The 22,390-nt window shown below is 43.1% G+C and overlaps 2 long non-coding RNA genes and 1 pseudogene across 2 annotated transcripts; 2 read left to right on the top strand and 1 right to left on the bottom strand.

Moving 5' to 3' along the window:
* Positions 1–159: 159 nt before the first annotated feature.
* LOC109941515 (replication protein A 70 kDa DNA-binding subunit B-like) lies at positions 160–22,046 on the bottom strand (annotated as a pseudogene).
* Positions 17,371–17,899, top strand: LOC103637112 (uncharacterized). Its single transcript, XR_002264159.1, has 4 exons — positions 17,371–17,422; positions 17,540–17,585; positions 17,663–17,718; positions 17,843–17,899. It is a non-coding gene; the product is annotated as an uncharacterized lncRNA (long non-coding RNA).
* Positions 17,945–18,434, top strand: LOC109941516 (uncharacterized). The gene is made up of 3 exons (XR_002264158.1): positions 17,945–18,042; positions 18,207–18,277; positions 18,379–18,434. It is a non-coding gene; the product is annotated as an uncharacterized lncRNA (long non-coding RNA).
* Positions 22,047–22,390: the final 344 nt, after the last annotated feature.

The following is a 22,390-nucleotide window of genomic DNA, read 5'->3' as shown; positions in this document are numbered from 1 at the left end:
GTTAAGTGAGCACTGGCAGGACGTAATATGTTTGTTGTAATATTTGAAGCTACTTTGTTATATTTACATGAAATGTCTTCAGAAGAGTTGATGAGTTATATATAATTACGCAGAGAGCATTCTACAACCTAAAACGCTGCTGATAATCTGAGAAAATCTTCAGTTCTTGGAAGATCTGGTGTTCGGCTTTTCTTTGATGCGTAGACGTCCATGTTTGAACCTGTATAATTGGGAAACAAAGAATTTTATTGTCTTCGTTTATGAAAGCAGAAGAGAAAGGGATGGAAGTGTTCAACATAAATGGTTATCACAATTAATTTATATTTTCTATTTGCATGTATATGTGGTATTAAATTTTGGATAAGTTAAATATGGGGAAAATATGTGTGAAAGAAATATATTTTAGATAAGTTCACTTTTGTAGTCGCAATAATTACCAAAGAAAAATGGAATGATGCTTTTATAATATATAGAAAATAATACATGTAGGATATTGTATAGCAGAGTATAATCTTTTGGGTGGAGATTCAATTGTAGCTGCTGGACCTTTTTCCTTGTCGTCAAGTATTGCATCATGTTGTATATGTAAAAATTATTTATAAACAAGTGGCAAGAAGGTAATGGTATTTGTTAAATATAAATGAAAGTATGAAGCAGTATTATCTATAACTGTTATTATCTATAGTGTGTACCTCTATGTTTCCTTCGTCGATATCGTCGTTTTCTGCATCAGTAATATCAATGTTGGTTGGTCTGTGAATATAGAACAGATGTGATACAAATAGTTGTTAGTATAATGTGTGACTATGATACATTTTAACATGGATGAATATATATATATATATATATATATATATATATATATATATATATATATATATATATATTCAATAAAAGTGAGTTAGTACGGTTTTGTTGTGCCGTCATTTGTTGGATATAGAAGCTTCTTAGCAACCTGCAAAAGTTAATTGACACATTATTTCAGTTCGAAGTAATAGTGCGATATGTATGTACTGTATTATTTTTTGATTGAAAAGATATCTTACAACTGTTGAAGTTGTCATGGATAATTTAGATGGAGAATCTTTAAACAGCTTTAGTTTTGATGTGTTCGGAGGTGTTGATGGTCCTTGTTGCTCAAGATTTTGAGCTTGCACTGGTAAAGATTGTTGTCTTCCATGTGCAGTAACAATGGAGTTGATTCGCAGCACGTTTGGATGGTTGTTTTGTTGGAAAAAGGATTGATCATCAATTGTAACTCTAAATGTAAATTTTAGGGATATGATTTGTGCTAGGTCACGTGGGATAGATGAATGCTCACTAACGCCTCTTAAAACGATCTCACATGATTTACCGACGATTTGTGTTGCTACGTTATTGAAACAAAACATTTATGTGGTTTCTGTCCTGTCAGATGCTAGGAATTTCAGCTTGTACCTAATGTACAAAAGGTGTTTTCTAAGTAATTAGTTCAATATAAATTGTATGGAGCATATATGGATTTAACTATTTGTTGGCACTAAGAAATTTCAATTATAATAACCGAAACTAAAGTACTTAGTTTAGAAACTTACCTGAATGTGTATTTGTCCCAGTTATAGTCATTGCAATGATAAACTGTATTTTGTGGAGTTGACGCTTTAAAGCATTTTGTGCAAGCTGAATACCACCATTTGTTTTCGACCGGTATTTCTGTTATTGTGACAGTACATTCATATCCTATCTCCTGTGTTTTGGATAGATGTTTAAGTTGATGAGAATTAAATATCATAAGGGAATATAGTGTGAGAGAACTTACCAGGAAATCGTATGGATTAATTCTAATAAGGTCATAAAGACTCTTTGATTCAACTGCTTGTTTGTGTTCAATTGTTGGAGGATGATTTAAAGCATGGGGAAGTTGTAATGCAATTGTTCTTGTCTGCTGACTGCAAAGGATACGGGGTATCGTATCACTGTGTATGTTATTTTTATGAGAAGAGAGTATTTGGTTTAATAGTTTTTGTACACAATTTTTGTACCTGGTATGATAAGGTTCTGCTTCTAGAATTGTAGGATTGAAGTACCATCTACAGGCAGAGCCACCACTTAAGTAAACACCTAGTATTTGTAAAGGAGAAATTGTTAGAACATGTAGGAGGTAGTAGAATTTAAATCATCTAATTTAGTGTTAAATTTATTTTGTATATGTAGATAAATGAGGCATACCTTTGTAAAACTTCAGCAAGCATCCAACAAAAAGCACGATAATTGGTTTTTTTTTGTGTTTGGGTCGTACACATCATGAAGGCCGAATGATGTTGCTTGGTCTGCCCATAAAGTGATCTTCAAAGGTGTGTTGTTGTTTTTTGTGGTTTGTTAGATGTTAAGTTACATGTTTTTCTGTTATATAAAATACGATATCATTAAAGAGAGGGTTGCAATACCTGAGATCTTCTATAATAATGATCCTTGTTAGTACTGGGGTCAATTGGCTCTGGATATGTGTGGGTGTCAGTTCATGAACCTGGATTATGACACCAAGAACATCTGACACCTATTTTAAAGTTAGAATATATTAGATAAGTGAACATAAGCCATGAGTAATAGATAATATAATCTAAGTCGTTGTGTAGTAATACCTTGAAAGTTTGGTTTGGTCTGAATATTAGATTCAATCTGATCAAACGGTGTTAGTCGGTAGACGTATTTTGGAAACACTGTTGGAGGGTCTATGACACGTTTTACGATGGTATGAAACGTGAATTGGATCATCTTGTCACCATCGAATACTTTGAACGCATTTTTTGCTGCGCAGACTCTGAATCTGCTGATATTATGAAGTCTTCCCTCTTCAATGTCTGGTGTTGTTTGTTCAGCTAAGTTTGCTGGAATTTCAGCATAGATACCATTGCCCTGTCACAGCATAAAATTCCGTTAAGTTGTTGTATTAACACAAATTGTCTGTAGAGGTCTGGACAGACATACATACATAATTTTACATAGCATACAAAATAATCATCCCAAAACTCAAAAGACCACCGATGATATAAATCAGTGTTTAGTTCTTGTAAGCTTTCTTGTGCATTTTTTCTTTGATAGCATAGGGGTCGCTGAAATCAGTAGAAATAATTGGAGCAAAATGCTCCAAATTGCTCAGACATTGTCTTCTTTTCAAAAGTTTATGATTTAGGGTTATTCTGTAGAGAAAATAAACCTGATTTTGTATAGAAAATAATGCTATTTTGATAATGGTATCAAGACAGTTTGCTACAGAGAAATTGACGTTCCTACTTTAAGAATGTGTGTGTGTGTGTATCTATTACTACTCTATAAGACCTTATTGTAGGCGTCCACAAGTGCATCGTGTTCTGCCCGTCCTCCTCACGCGCAATCTCAGGAATCCCCGCCATCATCGTCCTCCCCACGCGCAATCTCAGGAATCCCCGCCATCATCGGCCCTAGCGCACCTTCCTTCGACAACCTTCCATAGGAATCATCCATCGCGTCCGTGCTCCCCCTCGCGCAATCCTACCGCACTCGCTCCCGAAATCGGCCGCCACGACGCCGCACGCCATGGCTCCTGCTCAGCAGCTGCAGCTCCCTCCGCCTCTGGTGGTTTGGCACGCCGCCTCCTCGCCCAGATCCGTCCATGGTCCGCCCCTCTGGCCTCGCCCAGCTCCAAAGCTCCCTCCTGCTCGCGGGCACGCGGCCTCGCCCTTGGGGACAGGCCCTGGGCCACCGTCTCGGCTCGCGTTCACCTCGTCCAGCGTCACAAGTGGCGCCGCCGCCGGTGCCGGCTGATAGTCGCCTAGAGGGGGGGTGAATAGGGCGAAACTGAAATTTATAAATATAAACACAACTACAAGCCGGGTTAGCGTTAGAAATATAAACGAGTCCGAGAGAGAGGGCGAAAAACAAATCGCAAGCGAATAATCAAGTGAGACACGCGGATTTGTTTTACCGAGGTTCGGTTCTCGCAAACCTACTCCCCGTTGAGGAGGCCACAAAGGCCGGGTCTCTTTCAACCCTTTCCTCTCTCAAACGATCCCTCGGATCGAGTGAGCTTTCTCTTCTCAATCACTTGGAACACAAAGTTCCCACAAGGACCACCACAAGTTTGGTGTCTCTTGCCTCAATTACAAGTGTGCTTGATCACAATGGAAGAATCAAGAAGGAAGAAAGCAATCCAAGCGCAAGAGCTCGAAAGAACACAAGCAAATCTCTCTCTCTAGTCACTAGGGCGTTGTGTGGAATCTGGAGAGGATTTGATCTCTTTGGTGTGTCTAGAATTGAATGCTAGAGCTCTTGTAAGTAGTTTGGAAGTGGAAAACTTGGATGCAATGAATGGTGGGGTGGTTGGGGTATTTATAGCCCCAACCACCAAAAGTGGCCGTTGGGAGGCTGTCTGTTCGATGGCGCACCGGACAGTCCGGTGCACACCGGACATGTTCGGTGCCCCTGCCACGTCACCAGTGCCATTGGAATCTGACCGTTGGAGTTCTGACTTGTGGGCCCGCCTCGATGTCCGGTGGCGCACCGGACATGCACTGTTCACTGTCCGGTGCGCTAGTATGGGCGCGCCTGACTTCACCGCGCGCAGAGCGCGCATTAAATGCGCCGCAGGTAGCCGTTGGCGCTGACTAGCCGTTGCTCTGCTGGTTCACCGGACAGTCCGGTGCACACCGGACATGTCCGGTGAATTATAGCGGAGCAGTGGCTGTGCGCACCCGAGGCTGGCGAGTTCCAGGGGCCGCGCATCCTTGGAGCACCGGACACTGTCCGGTGTACACCGGACAGTCCGGTGAATTATAGCGCGCCGGCTCTGGATTTTCCCGAAGGTGACGAGTTGGAGTCTGAGTCCCCTGGTGCACCGGACACTGTCCGGTGGTGCACCGGACAGTCCGGTGCGCCAGACCAGAGGGGCCTTCGGTTGCCTCTTTGCCCTTTTGTTGAACCCAACACTTGGTCTTTTTATTGGCTATGTGTGAACCTTGGCACCTGTAAAACTTATACACTAGAACAAACTAGTTAGTCCAAAGATTTGTGTTGGGCAATTCAACCACCAAAATTATATAGGAACTAGGTGTAAGCCTAATTCCCTTTCAATCTCCCCCTTTTTGGTGATTGATGCCAACACAAACCCAAGAAAATATAGAAGTGCATAATTGAACTAGTTTGCATAATATAAGTGCAAAGGTTGCTTGAGCCAATATAAACACTTACAAGATATGCATGGATTGTTTCTTCAATTTTAACATTTTGGACCACGCTTGCACCACATGTTTTGTTTTTGCAAAATCTTTTGTAAATCTTTTCTAAGTTCTTTTGCAAATAGTCAAAGGTAAATGAATAAGAGTTTGCAAAGCATTTTCAAGATTTGAAATTTTCTCCCCCTGTTTCAAATGCTTTTCCTTTGACTAAACGAAACTCCCCCTAAATGAAATCCTCCTCTTAGTGTTCAAGAGGGTTTTGAGATATGATTTTGAAATACTACTTTCTCCCCCTTTTGAACACAATAAGATATCAAATTGACAATTGAAAATTATATTATAAAATTAGGTGGTGGTGCGGTCCTTTTGCTTTGGGCTCAATCTTTCTCCCCCTTTGGCATGAATCGCCAAAAACGGAATCATTAGAGCCCTTTTAATTCATATCTCCTCCTTTGGTCATAAATAAAAGAGAGAAGATTATACCAAGGTAGGAGTCCTTTTGCTTTGCTCTCTCCCTCAAGGATAGAGAGCGGCTCGGAGTGACGGCGAAGGATGAGTTATGGAGTGAAAGCCTTTGTCTTCGCCGAAGACTCCAATTCCCTTTCAATACACCTATGACTTGGTTTGAAATAGACTTGAAAACACATTAGTCATAGCATATTAAAGAGACATGATCAAAGGTATATTCATGAGCTATGTGTGCAAGTTAGCAAAAGAAATTTCTAGAATCAAGAATATTGAGCTCATGCCTAAGTTTGGTAAAAGTTTGTTCATCAAGAGGCTTGGTAAAGATATCGGCTAATTGATCTTTAGTATTAATGTAAGCAATCTCGATATCTCCCTTTTGTTGGTGATCCCTAAGAAAATGATACCGAATGGCTATGTGCTTAGTGCGGCTATGCTCGACGGGATTGTCGGCCATTTTGATTGCACTCTCATTATCACATAGCAAAGGGACTTTGGTTAATTTGTAACCGTAGTCCCGCAGGGTTTGCCTCATCCAAAGCAATTGCGCGCAACAATGTCCTGCGGCAATGTACTCGGCTTCGGCGGTTGAAAGAGCGACTGAATTTTGCTTCTTTGAAGCCCAAGACACCAAGGATCTTCCCAAGAACTGGCAAGTCCCCGATGTGCTCTTTCTATTAATCTTGCACCCCGCCCAATCGGCATCCGAATAACCAATCAAATCAAATGTGGATCCCCGAGGGTACCAAAGCCCAAACTTAGGAGTATAAGCCAAATATCTCAAGATTCGTTTTACGGCCGTAAGGTGGGATTCCTTAGGGTCGGATTGAAATCTTGCACACATGCAAACGGAAAGCATAATGTCCGGTCGAGATGCACAAAGATAAAGTAATGAACCTATCATCGACCGGTATACCTTTTGATCCACGGACTTACCTCCCGTGTCGAGGTCAAGATGCCCATTGGTTCCCATGGGTGTCTTGATGGGCTTGGCATCCTTCATCCCAAACTTGGTTAGAATGTCTTGAGTGTACTTCGTTTGGCTGATGAAGGTGCCCTCTTGGAGTTGTTTGACTTGGAATCCTAGGAAATACTTCAACTCCCCCATCATCGACATCTCGAATTTCTGTGTCATGATCCTACTAAATTCCTCACAAGTAGATTCGTTAGTAGACCCAAATATGATATCATCAACATAGATTTGGCATACAAACAAATCATTGTCAAGAGTTTTAGTGAATAGAGTAGGATCGACTTTGCCGACTTTGAAGCCATTTGAAATAAGGAAATCTCTAAGGCATTCATACCATGCTCTTGGGGCTTGCTTGAGCCCGTAAAGCGCCTTAGAGAGCTTATAGACATGGTTAGGATACTCACTGTCTTCAAAGCCAGGAGGTTGCTCAACATAGACCTCTTCCTTGATTGGTCCATTAAGGAAGGCACTTTTCACGTCCATTTGATAGAGCTTAAAGCCATGGTAAGTAGCATAGGCCAATAATATACGAATTGACTCAAGCCTAGCTACGGGTGCATAGGTTTCACCGAAATCCAAACCTTCGACTTGGGAGTATCCCTTGGCCACAAGTCGAGCTTTGTTCCTTGTCACCACACCATGCTCATCTTGCTTGTTGTGGAAGACCCATTTGGTTCCTACAACATTTTGGTTAGGACGTGGAACTAAATGCCATACCTCATTTCTAGTGAAGTTGTTGAGCTCCTCTTGCATCGCCACCACCCAATCCGAATCTTGAAGTGCTTCCTCTACCCTGTGTGGCTCAATAGAGGAAACAAACGAGTAATGTTCACAAAAATGTGCAACACGAGATCTAGTGGTTACCCCCTTATGAATATCGCCGAGGATGGTGTCGATGGGGTGATCTCGTTGGATTGCTTGGTGGACTCTTGGGTGTTGCGGTCTTTGTTCCTCTTCCTCCTTGTTTTCCTCATTTGCATCTCCCCCTTGATCATTGCCATCATCTTGAGGTGGCTCAATTGCTTGATCTTCTACTTCATCAACTTGAGCTTCATCCTCATTTTGGGTTGGTGGAGATGCTTGCGTAGAGGAGGATGGTTGATCTTGTGCTTTTGGAGGCTCTTTGGATTCTTTAGGACACACATCCCCAATGGACATGTTCCTTAGCGCGATGCATGGAGCCTCTTCACCTATCTCATCAAGATCAACTTGCTCTACTTGAGAGCCGTTAGTTTCATCAAACACAACGTCACATGAGACTTCAACTAGTCCAGTGGACTTGTTAAAGACCCTATATGCCCTTGTGTTTGAGTCATAACCAAATAAAAAGCCTTCTACAGTTTTAGGAGCAAATTTTGATTTTCTACCTCTTTTAACAAGAATAAAGCATTTGCTACCAAAAACTCTAAAATATGAAATGTTGGGCTTTTTACCGGTTAGGAGTTCATATGATGTCTTCTTGAGGATTTGGTGTAGATACAACCGATTGATGGCGTAGCAAGCGGTGTTGACCGCCTCTGCCCAAAACCGATCCGATGTCTTGTACTCATCAAGCATGGTTCTTGCCATATCCAATAGAGTTCGATTCTTCCTCTCCACTACACCATTTTGCTGTGGGGTGTAGGGAGAAGAGAACTCATGCTTGATGCCCTCCTCCTCAAGAAAGCCTTCAATTTGAGAGTTCTTGAACTCCGTCCCGTTGTCGCTTCTTATTTTCTTGATCCTTAAGTCGAACTCATTTTGAGCCCGTCTCAAGAATCCCTTTAAGGTCTCTTGGGTTTGAGATTTTTCCTGTAAAAAGAATACCCAAGTGAAGCGAGAATAATCATCCACAATAACTAGACAGTACTTACTCCCGCCGATGCTTATGTAAGCAATCGGGCCGAATAGATCCATGTGTAGGAGCTCCAGTGGCCTGTCGGTCGTCATGATGTTCTTGTGTGGATGATGGGCTCCAACTTGCTTCCCTGCCTGGCATGCGCTACAAATCCTGTCTTTCTCAAAATGAACATTTGTTAATCCTAAAATGTGTTCTCCCTTTAGAAGCTTATGAAGATTCTTCATCCCAACATGGGCTAGTCGGCGGTGCCAGAGCCAACCCATGTTAGTCTTAGCAATTAAGCAAGTGTCGAGTTCAGCTCTATCAAAATCTACCAAGTATAGCTGACCCTCTAACACTCCCTTAAATGCTATTGAATCATCACTTCTTCTAAAGACAGTGACACCTACATCGGTGAATAGACAGTTGTAGCCCATTTGACATAATTGAGAAACAGAAAGCAAGTTGTAATCTAATGAGTCAACAAGAAAAACATTGGAAATTGAGTGGTCAGGGGAAATAGCAATTTTACCAAGACCTTTGACCAAACCTTGATTTCCATCCCCGAATGTGATAGCTCGTTGGGGATCTTGGTTTTTCTCGTAGAAGGAGAACATCTTCTTCTCCCCTGTCATGTGGTTTGTGCACCCGCTGTCGAGTATCCAACTTGAGCCCCCGGATGCATAAACCTACAAAACAAGTTTAGTTCTTGACTTTAGGTACCCAAATGGTTTTGGGTCCTTTGGCATTAGACACAAGAACTTTGGGTACCCAAACACAAGTCTTTGACCCCTTGTGCTTGCCCCCAACATATTTGGCAACTACTTTGCCGGATTTGTTAGTCAACACATAAGATGCATCAAAAGTCTTAAATGAAATGTTATGTTCATTTGATGCACTAGGAGTTTTCTTCTTAGGCAACTTGGCACGGGTTGGTTGCCTAGAGCTAGATGTCTCACCCTTATACATAAAAGCATGATTAGGGCCAAAGTGAGACTTCCTAGAATGAATCCTCCTAATTTTGTCCTCGGGATAACCGGCAGGGTATAAAATGTAACCCTCGTTATCCTGAGGCATGGGAGCCTTGCCCTTAACAAAGTTGGACAGTCTTTTAGGAGGGGCATTAATTTTGACATTGTCCCCCCTTTGGAAGCCAATGCCATCCTTAATGCCAGGGCGTCTCCCATTATAAAGCATGCTACGAGCAAATTTAAATTTCTCATTTTCTAAGTTGTGCTCGGCAATTTTAGCATCTAGTTTTGCTATATGATCATTTTGTTGTTTAATTAAAATCATGTGATCATGAATAGCATCAACATCAATATCTCTACATCTAGTACAAATAGTGACATGCTCAATGGTAGATGTAGAGGGTTTGCAAGAATTAAGTTCAACAATCTTAGCACGTAGTATATCATTCTTATCTCTAAGATCGGAAATTGTAATTTTGCAAACATCAAAATCTTTAGCCTTAGCAATCAAGTTTTCATTTTCTAATCTAAGGCTAGCAAGAGAAATGTTTAATTCTTCAATCCTAGCAAGCAAATCATCATCATTATCTCTAGGATTGGGAATTGAAACATTGCAAACATGTGAGTCAACCTTAGCATTTAAACTAGCATTTTCATTCCTAAGGTTGTCAATCATCTCACGGCAAGTGCTTAGCTCATTAGATAGTTTTTGACATTTTTCTACTTCTAGAGCATAAGCATTTTTAACCTTAACATGCTTCTTATTTTCTTTAATAAGGAAGTCCTCTTGGGTGTCCAAGAGATCATCCTTTTCATAAATGGCACTAATCAATTCATTAAGTTTCTCTTTTTGTTGCATGTTGAGGTTGGCAAAAAGGGAGCGCAAGTTATCCTCCTCATCACTAGCATTATCATCACTAGAAGACTCATATTTAGTGGATGATTTGGATTTTACCTTCTTTTTGCCGTCCTTGGCCATGAGACACTTGTGGCCGATGTTGGGGAAAAGGAGTCCCTTGGTGACGGCGATGTTGGCGGCGTCCTCGTCGTCGGAGGAGTCGCTTGAGCTTTCGTCGGAGTCCCACTCCCGACAAACATGGGCATCGCCGCCCTTCTTCTTGTAGTACCACTTTTTCTCCTTTCTTCTCCCCTTCTTGTCGTCACCTCGGTCACTGTCACTAGATATAGGACATTTAGCAATAAAATGACCGGGCTTACCACACTTGTAGCAAACCTTCTTGGAGCGGGACTTGTAGTCTTTCCCCCTCCTTTGTTTGAGGATTTGGCGGAAGCTCTTGATGACGAGCGCCATCTCCTCATTGTCAAGCTTGGAGGCGTCGATTGGTTGTCTACTTGGTGTAGACTCCTCCTTATTTTCCTCCGTCGCCTTGAATGCGACGGGTTGAGCTTCGGATGTGGTGGGATCATCAAGCTCGTTGATCTTCCTCGAGCCTTCGATCATGCACTCAAAACTTACAAAATGCCCGATAACTTCCTCGGGGGTCATTTTAGTATATCTAGGATTACCACGAATTAATTGAACTTGAGTAGGGTTAAGGAAAATAAGAGATCTTAGAATAACCTTAACCACCTCGTGGTCATCCCATTTTACGCTCCCGAGGCTGCGCACTTGGTTCACCAAGGTCTTGAGCCGGTTGTACATGTGTTGTGGCTCCTCCCCTTTGCGAAGCCGGAACCGACCGAGCTCCCCCTCGATCGTTTCCCGCTTGGTGATCTTGGTGAGCTCATCTCCCTCGTGTGCGGTTTTGAGCACATCCCAAACCTCCTTGGCGCTCTTCAACCCTTGTACTTTGTTATACTCCTCTCTACTTAGTGAGGCAAGGAGTATCGTTGTAGCTTGAGAGTTGAAGTGCTCGATTTGGGCCACCTCATCCTCATCGTAGTCTTCATCCCCTACGGACGGTACCTGTGCACCAAACTCAACAACATCCCATATACTTTTGTGGAGCGAGGTTAGATGAAATCGCATTAAATCGCTCCACCTAGCATAATCTTCACCATCAAAAGTTGGTGGTTTGCCTAATGGGACGGAAAGTAAAGGTGTATGTTTGGAAATGCGAGGGTAGCGTAGGGGGATCTTACTATACTTCTTGCGCTCTTGGCGCTTAGAAGTGACGGATGCCGCGTCGGAGCCGGAGGTAGATGCCGATGAAGAATCGGTCTCGTAGTAGACCACCTTCCTCATCCTTTTCTTCTTGTCCCCACTCCGATGCGGCTTGTGGGAAGAAGATTTTTCCTTCTTCTCTTTGTGGTGAGAAGAAGATTTCTTCTCCTTCCCTTTGTTGGAGGAGATCTTCTTCTTCTCCTTCCTCTTGGTGCGGGACTCTTCCGATGAAGTGCTCCCGTGGCTTGTAGTAGGCTTTTCGCCGGTCTCCATCTCCTTCTTGGCGTGATCTCCCGACATCACTTCGAGCGGTTAGGCTCTAATGAAGCACCGGGCTTTGATACCAATTGATAGTCGCCTAGAGGGGGGTGAATAGGGCGAAACTGAAATTTATAAATATAAACACAACTACAAGCCGGGTTAGCGTTAGAAATATAAACGAGTCCGAGAGAGAGGGCGAAAAACAAATCGCAAGCGAATAATCAAGTGAGACACGCGGATTTGTTTTACCGAGGTTCGGTTCTCGCAAACCTACTCCCCGTTGAGGAGGCCACAAAGGCCGGGTCTCTTTCAACCCTTTCCTCTCTCAAACGATCCCTCGGATCGAGTGAGCTTTCTCTTCTCAATCACTTGGAACACAAAGTTCCCACAAGGACCACCACAAGTTTGGTGTCTCTTGCCTCAATTACAAGTGTGCTTGATCACAATGGAAGAATCAAGAAGGAAGAAAGCAATCCAAGCGCAAGAGCTCGAAAGAACACAAGCAAATCTCTCTCTCTAGTCACTAGGGCGTTGTGTGGAATCTGGAGAGGATTTGATCTCTTTGGTGTGTCTAGAATTGAATGCTAGAGCTCTTGTAAGTAGTTTGGAAGTGGAAAACATGGATGCAATGAATGGTGGGGTGGTTGGGGTATTTATAGCCCCAACCAACAAAAGTGGCCGTTGGGAGGCTGTCTGTTCGATGGCGCACCGGACAGTCCGGTGCACACCGGACATGTCCGGTGCCCCTGCCACGTCACCAGTGCCGTTGGAATCTGACCGTTGGAGTTCTGACTTGTGGGCCTGCCTCGATGTCCGGTGGCGCACCGGACATGCACTGTTCACTGTCCGGTGCGCTAGTATGGGCGCGCCTGACTTCACCGCGCGCAGAGCGCGCATTAAATGCGCCGCAGGTAGCCGTTGGCGCTGACTAGCCGTTGCTCTGCTGGTTCACCGGACAGTCCGGTGCACACCGGACATGTCCGGTGAATTATAGCGGAGCAGTGGCTGTGCGCACCCGAGGCTGGCGAGTTCCGGGGCCCGCGCATCCTTGGAGCACCGGACACTGTCCGGTGTACACCGGACAGTCCGGTGAATTATAGCGCGCCGGCTCTGGATTTTCCCGAAGGTGACGAGTTGGAGTCTGAGTCCCCTGGTGCACCGGACACTGTCCGGTGGTGCACCGGACAGTCCGGTGCGCCAGACCAGAGGGGCCTTCAGTTGCCTCTTTGCCCTTTTGTTGAACCCAACACTTGGTCTTTTTATTGGCTATGTGTGAACCTTGGCACCTGTAAAACTTATACACTAGAACAAACTAGTTTGTCCAAAGATTTGTGTTGGGCAATTCAACCACCAAAATTATATAGGAACTAGGTGTAAGCCTAATTCCCTTTCACCGGCTACTTCGATCTCCCGCCCGTCGTCGACTCGTCCAGCAGTACCTACGCTCTGAAGCCGATCCCCTCGCCGGTGGCGGCGGCGTCCGCTGACCCGTCCCGGGACTCGGCGTGGGAGCCCAAGCGGAAGCGAACTGGCCCGTGCGTCCCCCGCATCAACTCGAACCGAAGGGACAACCGAGCGGAGTCTAGACTCAAGAGCAACCACGACCTCCCGGATCTCTCTCCCACCCAAGCCTCGTCGCCGCCGTCTTCTGCTGCACTGCAGCGATGGCCTCCCCCGACCTGCTCTTCAATCTGTGGAACCTCTTCTACCTGGGCGCCTACCAGGCAGCCATTAACAACATCGACATCCCGGGCCTCGACGTCGGCGCCGCCGCTGAGCGCGATGCCATCGTCTTCTGCTCCTACATCGCCCTCGGCTCCTACCAGGTGCGAACACATTGGGCGTCAGGCGCCTCACCGCTAGCTCGCCGCAGTTGGTTCCGGCTATGATAGGTGGGCACGCGCGCATGCCTTTCTGTGTTTGTGCAGCTGGTAATCAGCGAGATCGACTCGTCAGCCGCTACCTCGCTGCAGGTCGTTAAGCTGCTCGCTCTGTACCTCACTGGAGACAAGGTTAGTGCGCTAGATCTGAATTGTCGCCTCTGATCTGGCTTTAATCGCGCTCTGCTGATCTGGATCTGGCTTTAGTTTTTCACCATTTGCAAGAGTGGCTCCCTTCAAGTGCGGTAACAGCTTAGTTTTTCACCATCTGTAGATAATGTAGAATGTGGGGAGCGTACAATAGATGTAATAAACTCTTGCAAAGCTTTGCGAGATGCTTCTCTCTCGAAAACTCTTTTTCGTTTAGCTTCTGCAGCAGCCTGTTGCTTCAGCCCTTCTTTGCGTACAAAATGCATCCAGACTTTATCCTCAACTTGCAACCGAGCCCTCCAAGGTAAAAGGATAAGCTAATTTTTTAGTGAATCATTTTTTATTGAAAAATTGTAGATCGTTGTTTTCCATTTCAATTTTTTATCCATTATGTCAAATGCGGTCATGTATTATTTCATGCTGTTTGTGTTCAGGAATGGTTTAGTCTATACATGATTCTGACTAAATGTAACAGAAAATCTTTTTACTGATTAATCAGATAATTGATTTAGTGATGAAAGTCTGGATGGTCGCTGTCTGAATTATATTTCCTCCCAGAAAAAAACACGACACCAGTAGTGCTTTTCCTTTTCTCAAGATCACCTGCATGGTCGCTGTCTGAATATCCCAACAATTCGGAGCTATCCCCTTTTACATACCTACAGCCATATTGTGTTGTACCAGCCACATATCTTACAATTCTTTTAATGGCAGTCCAGTGTTCAGAATTTGGTGTCTCCATAAACCTGCTCACCATTCCCACAAAATATGCTAGGTTAGGTCTGGTGTTTACAAGATATCTCAGACTCCCAACTATACTTTTGTACTTGGTAGCAGCTAACACCTTGTCAGGTTTTCCAGGTATTAACTTGCATTGTTGCTCCATTGGAATGTCAACTGGATTACACCCTTTCATCCCACAGACTTCAATGATTTTATCAGCATACGCGCTTTGACAAATAGTGATTTCACCAGGCTTTTGTGTAACTTCTATACCAAGGTAATAAATCAGCAGTCCAAGGTCACTCATACTGAACCTTCCTTTCATTTGCTGTTTGAACACCTCTATCTACTTGTTATCTGGCCCACAAATAATGAGATCGTCCACATATACACCTATGAGTAACCGAGACGCATTCTTTCCTTTTTTATAGACAGCATGTTCTTTTGGGCTTCTTTTAAAACCCAAACTTACTAGCTCCTTGTCAAGTCTGGCATTCCAGGCTCTGGGAGCCTGTTTGAGTCCATATAATGCCTTGTTCAGCTTCAAGAATCAAGACCCTTTCTGCACAGGTTGGATCAATGAAACCAGGTGGTTGTTTAACATAGACTTCTTCACAAAGTTCTCCATTTAAGATTGCAGATTTCACATCCATGTGATGCACCTCCCACTCCCTTTGTGCAGCTAGAGCCATTAAAATTCTTACTGTCTCCAACCTTGCCACAGGAGGAAAAACTTCATCATAGTCTATCCCTTGGACTTGAGCATACCCCTTTGCAACCAGCCTAGCCTTATGTTTCACAATTCTCCCTGATGGATCTTTCTTTACCTTGAATACCCACTTCAGTCCTATTGCCTTTTGACCCTTTGGCAGATCAGCAGCCACCCAGGTTCCATTTTGATGAATGGACTCCATTTATTCCTCCATGGCCTTTCTCCAGCATGCCTCTTCTAGAGCTTGTTCTATGTTCATTGGCTCATCAGCTGCTAACATGCACACCCCACTATATTCAAAATCAAGTACTTCATTTGCTGAGTCATACAAATCTGCAATTGTTTTGTATCTCTTTGGTACCCCTGCTGAAAACTGAGGACTCTGCTCAGGAGGAGATACCCAACCTGTAGCTGTACTTGACCCCTGACTTTGAGGTGAATTTGGAGCATGAGAGGGTCCTGCTTCACTATTATGCGTAGCTGAGAGTTCTCCCTCTGGTGAACCCCCATCTGCCGCTTCACTATACCCCCTCTTTACACTCACTGTGAAGTACATCAACCCTTTGCATCTATGCTTATTTGCTTTGCTATTAGGATTGGATGCGCTTCAGTGTTGCCTTCTGGCACACGTTCTGTGGTACTAGCGCCGATCCTTTCGGTGCTCCTACAATGACTTGGCCTTGGGAGGATGGCACAAATTCGTTGGCCGTGGCTAAGAGAAGAAGTATGATGATCGCCTAACCTACCTTTGTGCTTTAGTCCCAGCCTTCTGGGTTATGTTTTGGTCTGTTTGTTGGAAGAACTAACTTCTGTTTCAACTGACATTGCAGTGAGAGCTCACTTTGAGTTCATGGAGAAGTTGGGAGTCAACAAATGGTGCTTCCATGATAGGGATATTGCCCCGGATGGGAAGACACTTGAAGTATGTCCATCAGTTGTGTTGTATACTTCTGTTAATGCATGAACTCATAAGTATAATTGGCTTGGTCTGTTATTGCTATCGCAGAAGCAATTTTCAGTATGCAACCTTACAATTGGTTCGATAGCTGTGTCCTTCAGTTATGTTTCATGTGTGCTAACAGTTAATAAATGAAGCCAGTAAAGTGGCTTGGTGGAGTTATCTACGATACTGTTTTAAGAGCAACCTTAGAAATTACATATGGTTCTGGTTGTTATGGGTCGATTTGTTATTGGATGCTATTAATTATCTATTGGACTATGTATTGAGCATACAATTATGATTCCTGATGTGTTCCAGCTATCTTATGCTCACATAAAAGGATTCATTTTGATTTTATTTCATTCACACCCATCTGACTATAGGAAAAACTCATCTGTAAATGAAGCAGCAAACATTTCATCTCCTGTTATATACTTTTTAAGATGAAGTGTTGCAACAACTGACGACTTTAGTTCAGTAACATTACTCTTAGAAGTTTCCTAAGACTTATTCTCACACTGCAGGAAACAAATTCTAACTTGGATGAGATAGTCCAGCTGGCAAAGCAGCTGCAGGTTAGTTTAACCTTTAAATTGCTGGCACTTAGCTGTACCCCACCATTTTGCATTACCCTGTTTGCTTTTTTTTTAATTCCATTTAGGGTGAGACCAATATAAAGCCATTGTGGGGTACCGCACAGCTCTTTATGCATCCACGTTACGTGCATGGCGCTGCTACGAGGTTGGTATCTTGTTGGATTGTTGGTTTTGTGTGTTCTAAACAAAGTTATGAACTCGGAGTATGACTAGAGATTAATATTAATCACTCTTCATTAATGTTGCAGCCCAGAGGTTAAAGTATATGCTTATGCGGCAGCACAAGTTAAGAAAGCTTTGGAGGTGGGTTATCTGTGATCACCATGATCAATCTTCCTTCATTTCGCCCAATTTTTTATTTGACCTTATCTCCTTGCAGGTCACTCACTACCTAGGTGGTGAAAACTATGTGTTCTGGGGTGGAAGAGAGGGTTACCAAACTCTTCTGAATACTGATATGAAGAGAGAACTTGACCATCTGGTATGAATGGGGTTTATTTGCCGATTCTGTCTCATCTTTACTTTGTGGCCAAATTATCTGATTGTTTGCTGGATTTGTCCAGGCTAATTTTCTTCAAGCTGTTGTTGACTACAAGAAGAAGATTGGATTCAACGGTAATTCAGTCCCGTTTCTTTATGATTACCCGTTCCAATGTCCATAACTTTGACATAGTGCATTGTCTTTACTATGCCAATTTGGTGACAGAACTAAAATTTTATTATGTATTTCAGGAACACTATTGATAGAGCCTAAACCACAGGAACCAACAAAACACCAGTATGCTACTTACTCAGTAATGGATTAGCAAAGTATCCTACAGGATTCAGAAACATTTATCCTTGTTTCTCTGGCAGGTATGACTGGGATGTTGCGACTACGTTTGCTTTTCTACAGAAGTACGGTCTTACAGGTAATATAAGTTTTCATATTTTTGGAATGTGAATACATTGTCAACAAGTTTCTGTGAGTGAAGCTTGTGTGAGATTAACTGTTTGTTCTAAAAGTACACCTTTTTACGGTTTCACATGACATAGGAGAGTTCAAGATTAATGTTGAGTGCAACCATGCTACTCTATCTGGACACATGAAAGGTTTTTTTGCTTGGCTAAATTGAGTTGAATAATAGCTTAAAGATTTGCATGTTAAACTTGCAGCTGCCATCATGAATTGGAGACTGCACGGATTAATGGGCTGCTTGGAAATATCGATGCAAACACTGGTGATCCTCAAGTTGGTATGTGTCACTGTTGTATATAACTCCTTTGTTTTTTAATAAGCGTATGACCCGATATTATTTGTGTTACACTAGAAACATACATGCATTTCTTTATTCTTTTCTAGAGAGAGAAAATTAAAAAATGAGGCATGCATAATAACTTACCTTACCGTTATGGACAGGTTGGGACACAGATCAGTTCATGACAGACATTGCAGAGGCTACTTTGGTTATGTCAAGTGTAGTTAAGAATGTGATTGGCATGAACCAGCTCTCACCCTTTTTACTCAAATCCACATTGCCTATGTACTTCCCAGTTGCACTCATATGAGCTGCTGCGTTTTTGTTTAACAGGGTGGACTTGCACCTGGTGGTTTCAACTTTGATGCCAAATTGTCAGTACCTTTTGTGTAGGTTGTAACATTGCTCTATGGCTTCAATCAGGCTAGGAAAGGAGACTTTGAGACGCTAGAAAAGAAGGTTCTAGAGTGGGGTGAGCCCGCTGTTGCATCCGGCAAGCAGGTAAATGTATTGACAGTCTAGGCGTCCTCTCCACCTGTGCGCTGATGGTTGCTGATTAGGTATGTCATGATGTGCAGGAAATGGCGGAGATTCTGTTCCAATCTGCCCTATAGATGGTGCCATGACCATAGCTCCAAGAATAAGCACAAGGGTGCGCCCTCCGACCACGCACTCGTTCTCACCACGGGAATGTTCTGGTTCCGTGCGATGGACTACCTACAATACAGCGTGGAACTGAGATAATTAGGATGTAATCTGTCAGGAAATTTCCAGAATTGTGACCTCCTTTTGTTTAGAGTGTGTTAGTGGAATCACACATGGTCAACATCCTAACAGAATCATTGTGTACAGAGAGCTGCTTTTACTTGGAAGTAAAGCTGAGGATGAAGATGTACTTTAGAGGAAATGAAACCCTATAACGATAGATGAGTAGAAGATGCTAAAGGGTGTTGCATGAATATGCTAGAAATGCTAATAGGACTAGCAAAATTTTGTTTGTTTTAATAGTTCAGAATGATAATGATCTGTTGTTACTTAGCCGGTAAACCTTCCTTGCGCCACTTTGTAAATAACAACAAATTAGTACTACAAACATCTTTATCATTTGGTTTTGCTGCAAAGCAATTATTATGAAGTTTCTAAAATGTTCTTCCATCCATAGGTTTGATCCTGAAACGGGACTCTTGACTCGTTATTTGAAAAGTGCTCAGAGAAGACCAGTTGGATCAGGCTCAAATACACTCATGCTGTAGACTACTATTTTACTTCGTTATTTGTTTCTTGACTTCTGATTTCTCATGCAAATGGCATGCTTTAAAAAATTATTCACGTGAAATCTACAAGCAAAAGTCACAGTTTATAAACTTAGTAACTGACACATAAAACAAGGAATAGCCTTTCAAAAATTACTGACATAATATGTGTGGTAGATCTTATAACACAGAATTTGATTTACTTATTTTGGGCTGATCAAATAAAGCTTGTCGCAATGTATTTGGTAAATGCATTAGGGGCAGATCGTGGGGGGAGATTGGCAAATTTCTGTATTAGAGCCCAAAGGCCACCACCTTACGCAATCAAGCTTGACAAGAAGAGGATAAGAAATCTCCACATCAATGTTATTGAGTCCTTTACCAATTCATCTATTATTTGGATATAGATACGTGCCCATGCATATATCTCTACTACTATGAAGAATCTAAGACTGGTTGCAACGGTTCACTCTTGGCCTCCCCTCCCCTAATCCTGTAGCTCGTGTAGGGGCTACAGAGCAACTCTTCAACCCGCAACGATGTCCTCTACGGTGCCCCCTAGGTGGCGCTCCTCTCTCTCTCTCACGCCAGATCAGGAGGAGCACTGTTCTCCCCCGACGCTGCTTCGCGGAGACACCTCCGGTCGCGCGGTCCAGAAGAAATCACCGACTCCGCTTCGCGGCAGTTGCAACCACGGGACGATTCTGGCGGTGGTCGGGCGACGACACGGCAGCGATGCAAGAAGCCTCACTCCGACCCGGTCCACTTCGTCGAGGACCATGAGGCTAAGGACGACGGGCCCCATAGAGGAGGCGATGCCGACGTTCAACTGCAAGCGAACCGATGGCTGGTGTTCGTCGCCGCAATGTGGCTGCAGTCCATGGCCGGCATCGGGTACCTCTTCGGCGCCATCTCGCCGGTCATGAAGGCCGCGCTGGGCTACAACCAACGCCAGGTGGCCGCGCTCGGCGTCGCCAAGGACCTCGGTGACTGCGTTGGCTTCCTCGCTGGCTCGCTCTCGGCCGTGCTGCCGTCATGGGCGATGCTGCTCATCGGCTCCGCTCAGAACTTCCTCGGCTACAGCTGGCTCTAGCTCATCGTCACCAGGCAGGCGCCGGCGCTGCCCCTCTGGATGGTGAGTCCGTCTTTTGCTCTCTTTTTTCCTTGTTTATTTATGGGATGTGAATCCTTCGTTTGGTTCATCGGTTGCCGGTAGACGACTCTGTCCTCGGCCAGAATAGCTGTTGGTCGGTACATGTTCTTCTACTAATCCTTGTTCCTTCCTCGTTCCTTGAATGATTCATGAGATTGGTAAGCGAATATGAAGCGGAGGGTACTGAGCTGAGGCTATCCCTCATGTGGTCGTCCTTGGCATTTACCTGTTCACTAAGCAGATTTACCTTGCCATGGAAAATATCAAGCACTTCCATTTTTGTCCATACAAATGTATACACGAATTTGTCACTTCGATGTATGTATTTTGTTCAAATGTTTGGATGAGTGGACATAGTCAATGTTCCCAAGCGTGCATAGTTCAAAACAAAGTAAAATGATTTTAAATATTTTTTATAACGAAATAGTGGAGATCAACTTGAAGAAAAATTCTAAACTTAATGTGTAGCCGGCCAAGCGTTTGAAAGAAAAGAAAAGAAAAATAGAAAATGAAGTTAGTTATGTTAGTTATGTGGAAATGTATATTTAATGTGTAGAGGAATATATAGGGGAATTTATAGGGGGAACGGTTGCGGGACGAGTGAATATATGGAAGAGAATCTTGCTGACGTGGCTGCATGGTAACATTTAGGGGGAACGCTTGCGGATAGCCTAAGGCTATCCGCAAGCGTTACCCCTAAATTTTTCCCCCTATATCACTTTTTTGAGTCACATCATCAACATTTCACCCCCTATGTTTTCATCTCCCGCAGCGGTTCCCCCTAAATACTCCCCCTATACCCCACTACAACTATAAAATATCATTTTCTATATCTACTACTAATTTTTTATCTACTAACAATTACTCGTGGCCCCACAACACAATGTTGTAGGGGGTAAATAGTAAACCCTTTGATCTGGGGGACTCCCGCTCCCACCCCTACGGCTGCAGCGCGTAGGGGGCTCTCTAGCGTCAACCGCTGCGCGCGTAGAGGCCCCCTACGCAAGGGGAGAGGGCGCGGTAGCGCAACCGCTGCGCTCAGTCTAAGGGGCAAGCTTCCTCCCCTGGTTCTGCCTCCCGTTTGAATTGTAAGATCTTGGGATATTTTCTAAACATCTGTATAAGTTTGTAATTTATTGTGGTAGTCTTAGCATTGAAATGATGCAATTGACATGACATTATTAAAAACATATATAGAAGTCCGTGTGATACTAATGGTTGCAATGTAGTGGTGAAATAGCTAGATTAAAATAACAAAATTTATGTATGGCTAGGATCATAAATAGATTACGAAACATTTTCTCACAATAATATAACACACATTTGTACATAAGTCATCATGTCATTATATATTCCCGTTGCAACGCACGGGCACTCACCTAGTATATATATATATAAGTTGTTACCGACAAAAAATGTATGTATGAAGATTAAAGGTTGTGACTTGATACCTCTTGATCAGATAGAATCATATCAACATGCAGCAGTGGAGCGTTATCGTTAGCACCTCAGAAAAGCCACTTTCTGGTCACAGACACTTGAATGGTTGCGTGTTTCTTGTGCGGTTCTAAGTCAGTTAGCAGTGTATACTCCATTGTTCTGTGTTTAATAAGAGAAAACGTTGGGCTTAGAAAATGAAAAAAAATGATATAGAGTTAACATGAATTTAATAACTTATGAATGTGAAAAGCCCTGTCATATAATTTGATGTAATGTAACTAAATTGGCAATTGTATGTTTTTGAAGTGAATTAGTTGTTAATAACCATTGAACAGATAATGACGTGTTTTTTGCGAAAGCAAATGTATTATTTTAAGAAACTATGTGTAGTAGAATAGTAGAGGTGTGTATGTAAAGTGAAATAGACTAAGTATAATACAGTATGATATGCAAAACCTTACGTAATATGCAATTGTAAGATATATAAATTTATAATAAT

Source organism: Zea mays, chromosome 8, assembly GCF_902167145.1.
Source record: "Zea mays cultivar B73 chromosome 8, Zm-B73-REFERENCE-NAM-5.0, whole genome shotgun sequence".
NCBI lineage: Eukaryota > Viridiplantae > Streptophyta > Magnoliopsida > Poales > Poaceae > Zea > Zea mays.
This window is presented reverse-complemented; position numbering and strand designations above follow the sequence as displayed.